The sequence below is a fragment of the Mus pahari genome, chromosome X, assembly GCF_900095145.1.
Source record: "Mus pahari chromosome X, PAHARI_EIJ_v1.1, whole genome shotgun sequence".
Classification (NCBI taxonomy): Eukaryota; Metazoa; Chordata; class Mammalia; order Rodentia; family Muridae; genus Mus; species Mus pahari.
Window position 1 is genome coordinate 2,129,198 of NC_034613.1, and position 7,735 is coordinate 2,136,932.

The 7,735-nt window shown below is 46.2% G+C and overlaps 1 pseudogene; it reads left to right on the forward strand.

Moving 5' to 3' along the window:
- Positions 1–1,541: 1,541 nt before the first annotated feature.
- Positions 1,542–2,381, forward strand: LOC110314267 (annotated as a pseudogene).
- The last annotated feature ends 5,354 nt before the right edge of the window (positions 2,382–7,735 follow it).

Consider the following 7,735-nt stretch of genomic DNA (forward strand, 5'->3'; position numbering starts at 1 on the left):
AGACTCTCTAATAATAATAACCACCACCAGGCTGGGCATGGTGACGCACGCCTTTAATCCCAGCTCTTGGGAGGCAGAGGCAGGCAGATTTCTGAGTTCGAGGTCAGCCTGGTCTACTGAGTGAGTTCCAGGACAGCCAGGGATATACAGAGAAACCCTGTCTCAACTAACAACAAAACAAAAAACAAAAAATAAATTATTGACTTATTTTATGTGTGCAGATCTTTTGATTGCAGCTTTCCTGGTGCCCTTGGAAGCCAACAAGAGGGCATTTTATCACCTGGGGCTGGAGTTACGAGTGGTTGTAAGTTACCTTGTGGATGCTAGGAATTGAACCCAGGTGCTCTGGAAGAGCAGCCAAACCTCTGAATCCCTGAGCCATCTCCCCAGCCCAATATTGTACTTTTAATGATCAAATTTTGAGTGTAGGATGTTTGGCTAAGAGGAAAGTAGTGGTCCAATCAACTCATAAGGTTATTATTCCAGGTTGGAGAGATGGCTCAGTGGTTAAGAGCACTGACTGCTCTTCCGAAGGTCCTGAGTTCAAATCCCAGCAACCACATGATGGCTCACAACCATCCGTAATGAGATTTAATGCCCTCATCTGGTGCATCTGAAGACAGCTACAGTGTACTTAGATATAACGATAAATAAATCTTTTTTTAAAAAAAGGCTATTATTCCACTGTGAGTGTAACTTGGAGAACTGTATTATTCAGGGTGTTGTAAAGGATAGATTCTACCACTAGGTGGAGATGGGCCATTGGCTCCTCTCTTAAGGGTTAGTTATCTAGTGGGGCAGGTGGAGGGACCTTGGTAAGGTCACCACCCCTAGGGAGGAGGTTCCCCTTAGGACTGTGTACTTTTCCTTCCCAGAATTCCCACCCTTTAATTGAGTACCATGAGGAGGTTCAGATGGATCTGCCTGCCTTTCGCATTAACTATTTCTTTTTCTTTTGAATGTTGGCTGCAACCCAAATTTGTTTTTAAACTCCCTTTAATTTACGTGTTGGGCTTCCTTGCCCACCTTTTAATGTTATTATTTTTTTTAAACACAGGGTTTCTCTCTGTAACAGAGCCCTGGCTGTCTTGGAACTTGCTCTAAAGACTGGGCTGGCCTCAAACTCACAGAGATCCTCCTGCCTCTGCCTCCTCAGTGCTGGAATTAAAGGTATGTGCCACCACGCCTGGCCCTTGCTCTTTTTCTAAAGCTCCTTTCCAGCTGAGTATGTACAGGTACCTGTACCATGTGTGTACATGCTGTGCTCAAAGGGGCCAGAAGATGCTTTCAGATCCTGGAACTGGAGTTACAGATGATTGTTAGCCACCATGTAGGTGCAGGGAATTGAACCTGGGTCCTCTGAAAAAGCAGCCAGATCTTGTAACTGCTGAGCCATCTCTCCAACCCCGAGTCCTTTTAAGAGTATTTTATTAGTCAGGCACAGTGGTCAAGGAGAGATGCCCGGAGCAGACGGGGCTGGAATCCCTAGAGCTCCCCAGCTTCGAGGAATATTAACAGGAGGGCATATAGAAACTTTCACAATGAAATCTGAAGCCAAGGATGGAGAGGAGGAAACCCTGCAAACTGCCTTCAAGAAATTAAGAATGGACGCATCAGGGTCCATCATATATCTCTGTTGGTGAAGGCATCAGTCAGAACAGCCGCAGATGATACCAAACTGAAAACAATGTGTGCATCTACAACACACATGCACAGTTGGCATGGGTCTACAAGGACATCTTCCCGAGGAGCAGTGAGAACCCAGCGTCATAGACGTTCTAAGTCTCCTGTTCTTCATCCTCCCAAGTTCATACATTGCAGTACAACAGCATCTCCTTCCAGCAGCCGGCTTAAACACAGAAGCCAGACTGAGCCACCCGATGGCAGCAGTGGATGGGGAATTTCAACACCCAATGCAGGAGAAACCTCTACTTCTCTTGATATTAATCACACTGGAGCAGCCACCAAGTCTCTGAGAAGTTCGGTTCTGAGGCTCCCGTCTGAGAGTAAAACAGAGGAGCTCTCCCAAGAAAGTCTCACGGCCAACGAACTCTCTGACTTTCAATCTGTTTCCAAGCTAAGTCAGGGCAAGCCATGTATGTATAGGCAAAGAGTGCCAGTGTAAGAGATGGCATGACATGGAAGTGTATTCCTTTTCAGGTCTGCAGAATGTCCCTCCTCTGGCCCCAGAATGAAGATCACTTGAGGACTACTCTCAGTCACTGTACATCAGAACTCTGTCTGGCTCCCCTCGATTCTGTTTCGAGCAAGCTCGTGTCTATGTGGATGATGTGACCATTGAGGACCTAGCAGGCTACATGTAGTATTACTTGTATATCCCTAAGAAAATGTCCCACACGGCAGAGATGATGTACACCTGATAACAAGAAGCTAATTCATGTGCTTTAAACCAATGAAAGGTTATCAGGGTTTAGTTAACACAGACCCGGTGCCCACTCTGTGAGAAGAAATCTCTCTTCTTGGCATCACAGTTAATCTTCATTCTGTCAGTTGACTGGGTTCTTCTGTACCTGACAAGGCAAGCAGGTCAAAGAAAATCTCTCCTAAAAATGTTCCGAGGGCTGAAGAAACCACAATGACTGGAGACTGGCAGCGGTGGGGACACGGTGACATCCTTATAAGACAGCATATTTCAGATCTGCTTCCAATGTGACAGCAAGAAACTCGAATGTGCATTTGTAACTGGACTGAACACTTGTCATGATGTAGATGCCAGCCCATCAATAGCAGAGCTTATGAGACTCATTTAAACTGTCTTTGGTTTAACATGGATTTGTGTCATTAAAGGTTTCTTTTTTTGTTTGTTTGTTTGTTTGTTTGTTTTTCGAGACAGGGTTTCTCTGTATAGCTCTGGCTGTCCTGGAACTCACTTGGTAGACCAGGCTGGCCTCGAACTCAGAAATCCACCTGCCTCTGCCTCCCAAGTGCTGGGATTAAAGGCCTGCGCCACCAGGCCCGGCTTCATTAAAGGTTTCTTACGTTACTGTTGAGTCAGATATCTAAGGTTTAAATGCAGTTTGAATAAACCAGGTGGCCTGTCTTACATTGATTTGAAGGAGTCATTAACCTCTGCCACTAGATAAACCCCTGCTGGTGCTGTTTAAAAAAACAACAAAAAATATTTTATTAATGAAATTGAGAAGTCTACAAGAGGACCCTGATTGCCCTTGTACTATATGTTGCCATCCTACAATGGCTCTACTGGGACTCTCCAAGATATCTGGTAATACTTCTTTTTTTCCCCCTGCCTTTTAATTCTGTAATTGGCAGAGAAATCAAAGTCATTTGTATACTTATATGGTATTCATGTGAAAAGTCATTTCAGGGTATATAACATGGGAACACTCTGGAAAATGTCTTCAAACTTTAGGTCTTTGGGGCCAGAGCAATGTCTCTTCTTGTTTTTCCAGAGGGCCCAGGTTCAGTTCCCAGCACCCACATGGAGGCTTGCAACCCTCTGTCACCCCAGCTCCAGGGGATCCAACACACTCTTCTGGTCCCCATGCATACACAGACATACAGATCACAAGGGTGTGGGGTGGATATGGAAGTGTGATTTGGGTGCATTATGTGAAATTCCCAAAGAATCAATAAAAAATATTATGTTGAGAAAAAAAGAGAGAGATTCTGCACGCCCACTGTTGGGAGTCCCACAGAAACACCAACTACATAGCCATAAGGTATGTGCAGAGAACCTAGCTCAGACCATACAGGCTCCCTGCTTGTCTCTGTGAACCCCTTATGAGCCCTGATTAGTTAATTCCATGGACCCTCCTGGCTCCTCCAATACTTCCTCCCCCTTTTCTGTGGGACTCCCCTGATTTTGCCTAGTACTTGGCTATGGGTCTCTGCATCTGTCCCTATCAGTTGCTGGGTGATGCCCCTCTGATGACAACTGAGCTAGGCACTGAGCTATGAGTCATTAGGAATTGTTTCACCGACTTTATTTGCCGGTTGTGTTTGGTTCTATCCTGGGTCTCTGAATGGCCCTGCCTGCTGTGCCAGACCATCCAGGCAGTGTCAGGCACGTGCTCCCTCTTATGGTGTGGGTCTCAAACTGAACTAGTCATTGGCTGGCCACTCCCACAATTACCCCAGCACATCCTGCAGGCAGGACAGATTGTAGGTTGAAAGTTTTGTGGCTGGGTTGATATAGCAGTTTCACTGCTAGGAGCCTTGCCTGGTTTTAGAAGGTGGCCAGTTCGGGCTCCAGATCCCTCATTGCTAAGAGAGTTCCCTAGGGTAACTCTTGTCAGTTCCAGGGAGGTAGTACACTAGGATTCTACATCACTCCCCAAATGCCCACTGATTCCAGTAGTCTCTGCCAGGGTTCTCCCCTCTATCCTCCCCACCCCAATCCCTCCTGTTCCCGTCCCCACCTGCCCCTGGTCCATCTGTGACATCTATTCTATTTCTCCTTTCCAAGGAGATCCATGCATCCCTCCCGACTTGAGCCCTCCTTGTTACTCAGCTTCTCACAGTCTATGGATTGTAGTATGATTAGCCTTGGCTTAACAGCTAATGTCCACTTAAAAGTATTACTCAGCCATTAAAAGCAATGACATGAAATTTGCAGACAGATGGAACTAGAAAAGATCATCCTGAGTGAGGTAACCCAGGCCTAGAAAGGCAAATACTTGCACTCTTTAAAAAAATCTATTATTTTATGTATGTGAGCACACTGTTGCTGTCTTCAAACACACCAGAAGAAGGCATTGTATCCCATTACAGATGGTTGTGAACCACCATGTGGTTGCTGGAAATTAAACTCAGGACCTCTGGAAGAGCCGTCGTGCTCTTAACTACTGAGCCCTATACTTGCACTCTTAAAATACAAAGGTGGCTTATGACAGTGTGATGGTTTGCATATGCTCAGTCCAGTGAGTGGCACTATTAGAAGGTGTGGCCCTGTTGGAGTAGGTATCTCACTGTGGGTATGGGCTATAAGACCCTCATCCTAGCTGCCTGGAAGCCAGTATTCTTCTAACAGCCTTCAGATGAAGATGTAGAACTCTCAGCTCTTCCTGCACCATGCCTGCCTGGATGCTGCCATGTTCCTGCCTTGATGATAATGGACTGAACCTCTGAACCTGTAAGCCAGCCCCAATTAAATGTTGTCCTTATGAGAGTTGCCTTGGTCATTGTGTTTGTTCATAGCAGTAAAACCCTAACTAAGACAGATATGGTATCACTTATGATATGGCATCTCTGAACATTTGTTGTATATTGTTATTTATTACAAATTATTTGCTTTTGTTATATTTTAATTGGATGCACTTATGTAGAGGGCCAGGTAAAGTGGAAATTCTGGGTTTCTTTGAAACTCAGATTATAATGTTGTTTTGTTGGGGGTAGACATGGGGAAGAATGTTTTTCGGAAGTAGACCCAGGTGAAAGGCTGTTTTTTTTTTTTTAATAGCAAACACGTGTGAGAACGCATGCTATTTAGAGAGAATATAAATATGATTCCCGAGACAGTGGGGGCTAGAGTATCAGGTCGCTTTGCTCTGCCTTGCCTGTCTTCCCTGTTGTTGATAACATCCATGTATTGGTTCACTTTACATTGAGTCGCTGGGCTGCTTTTGTGGTGACATCATAGAGAGAAACTTGCTAAAGAACGTCTTGTGAGGTTCCTGTGGCTTCTTGCCACATTCACAGACTCAGGCTGGTTGGTGAGCTTCATGGGTTCTTCTGGACTGCTGCCCTGCTGGTTTTCGTGGGAAGCTGGCCAAGTGGACAGGACTGCAGATACTGATGGATGTTTAGTGTTTGCTAATGGACTGGGCTGAGAACAACGAAGATTAGAATCTCCCCAGAGAACTTGGGGTTTTGGTTTGGTTTGGTTTGGTTTTTTGTTTTTTGTTTTTTTTCGAGACGGGGTTTCTCTGTATAACCCTGGCTGTCCTGGAACTCACTCTGTAGACCACGCTGCTGGCCTCGAACTCAGAAATCTGCCTGCCTCTGCCTCCTGAGTGCTGGGATTAAAGGCATGTGCCACCAGCGCCCGGCCCAAAGAACTATTTCTAAACAGGTCCACTTCCCCTGTATCCTAATAATCTTTCCTTTCCACTACCTCTGCTGGGTGGTGGGCTAGAGGAGAGGTTGAACCCTTAGTAAAGTAGATTTGGAAAAATACATGCCTTATAGCCAGGGGACACCAATAGGTGTCATCTGCAGGGACACCATCCACTTCCTTTTATACATGGTCTCTCACTGGTTTAGAGCTCACCAGTAAGGTTAGACTAGCTGGCCAGTAGGCCTCATGGAATCCTCCTGTCTTCCTCTTAAGGACTGGGATCACATGCACATGCTCTTACATCCACATTTTGAAATGGTTCTGGGGGTTCTACCCAGGTCCTCATGCTCTCTGGGCAAGCACTTTACCAAGTAAGCTCTCTCTCTAACCCTTGCTTTCTTTCTTTGAGATGTGGGCTCAGTATATAGTTCTGGCTGTCCTGGAACTCACTCTGTATTCCAGACTGGCCTTGAACTCATGGAGTTCCGCCTGCCTCTGCCTCCCAGGTGCTGGGATCAAAGGTGTGCGCCACCATGTCTAGGCGCCTCATGAATGTGCACGAAGTGAAAAGGATAATTTTTAAACAGAAAGGATATATGAAGTGAAAACTTAAGGGTTCTTTGGAGAGTCAGTTGTGCTGGATAGTGTTTTGCTAGGCAAACACTGGAAGGAGTGTTTTCCTGAGGTGGACACAGGTGAAAGGCTAAGGCAGACTCATGGAAGAATGGTTCGCTAAAGCAGACACAGGTGAAAGGATGTTCTGCTAAATCAAGTACGTGAAAGGGCACGTGATGACCAAGTCTTCACTAAGGACGTGCATGTATTGGTCCAACTTACTTTGTGGAGCTGAGCTCCATTAGTCAGGACTCCATAGAGAGAAATGCACCAAAACCACTTCTGGTGCTGTGCTTTCGCTTCTAGCTGCTTCCTGGAACTCGGGTTGATTGGCAGAGTGACGTCAGCTGAGACAGAGATGGACTCAGGTGCTGAGGGAAGACCTGTGGAGGACACGTGTAGTTTGGAGGAAGTATAAAAAGGACTCCACAAACAGTGACAGAGGCTGAGCTAGGTTTGCTTATAGAGCTAGCTGCGCAACACTTGTTGATCTCTTGTCTTTGCTGCTCTTCACTTCTCTGAGAGAGGCACAGCTGAGAACCTCTCCTGGTGTTCCTCCAGGTCCCTCCTGCTGACTTGTGTAGAGGCTGAGTCCTGGCTGTCTCTGCTAGCTAGTGCCACCCACTGCTGATTCCTGTTTGCTATCCAGACTCTACCGAATTGGACTGCTGCTGTATCTGTGAAGTGTTTGCCAGTGGATCACGCTGCTGCTGCTGCTGCTGCTGCTGCTGCTGCTGCTGCTAACCTGGGAACTGAATTACCGACTTTCCGACAACACAGATGGAAGTTGCTCCAAAGAGCCATTTCTAAACAGGTCTACTTTCCCCATATCCTTTCTTTCCTACTACCTCTGGTGGGTGGTGGGCTACAAGGGAGGTTAAAGTGTCTAAGAACCATCATTAAAAATAAGGGTTGAGCCGGGCGTGGTGGTGGCACACGCCTTTAATCCCAGCACTTGGGAGGCAGAGACAGGCGGATTTCTGAGTTCGAGGACAGCCTGGTCTACAGAGTGAGTTCCAGGACAGCCAGGGCTACACAGAGAAACCCTGTCTCGAAAAACAAAAAAAAACAAACAAAAAACAA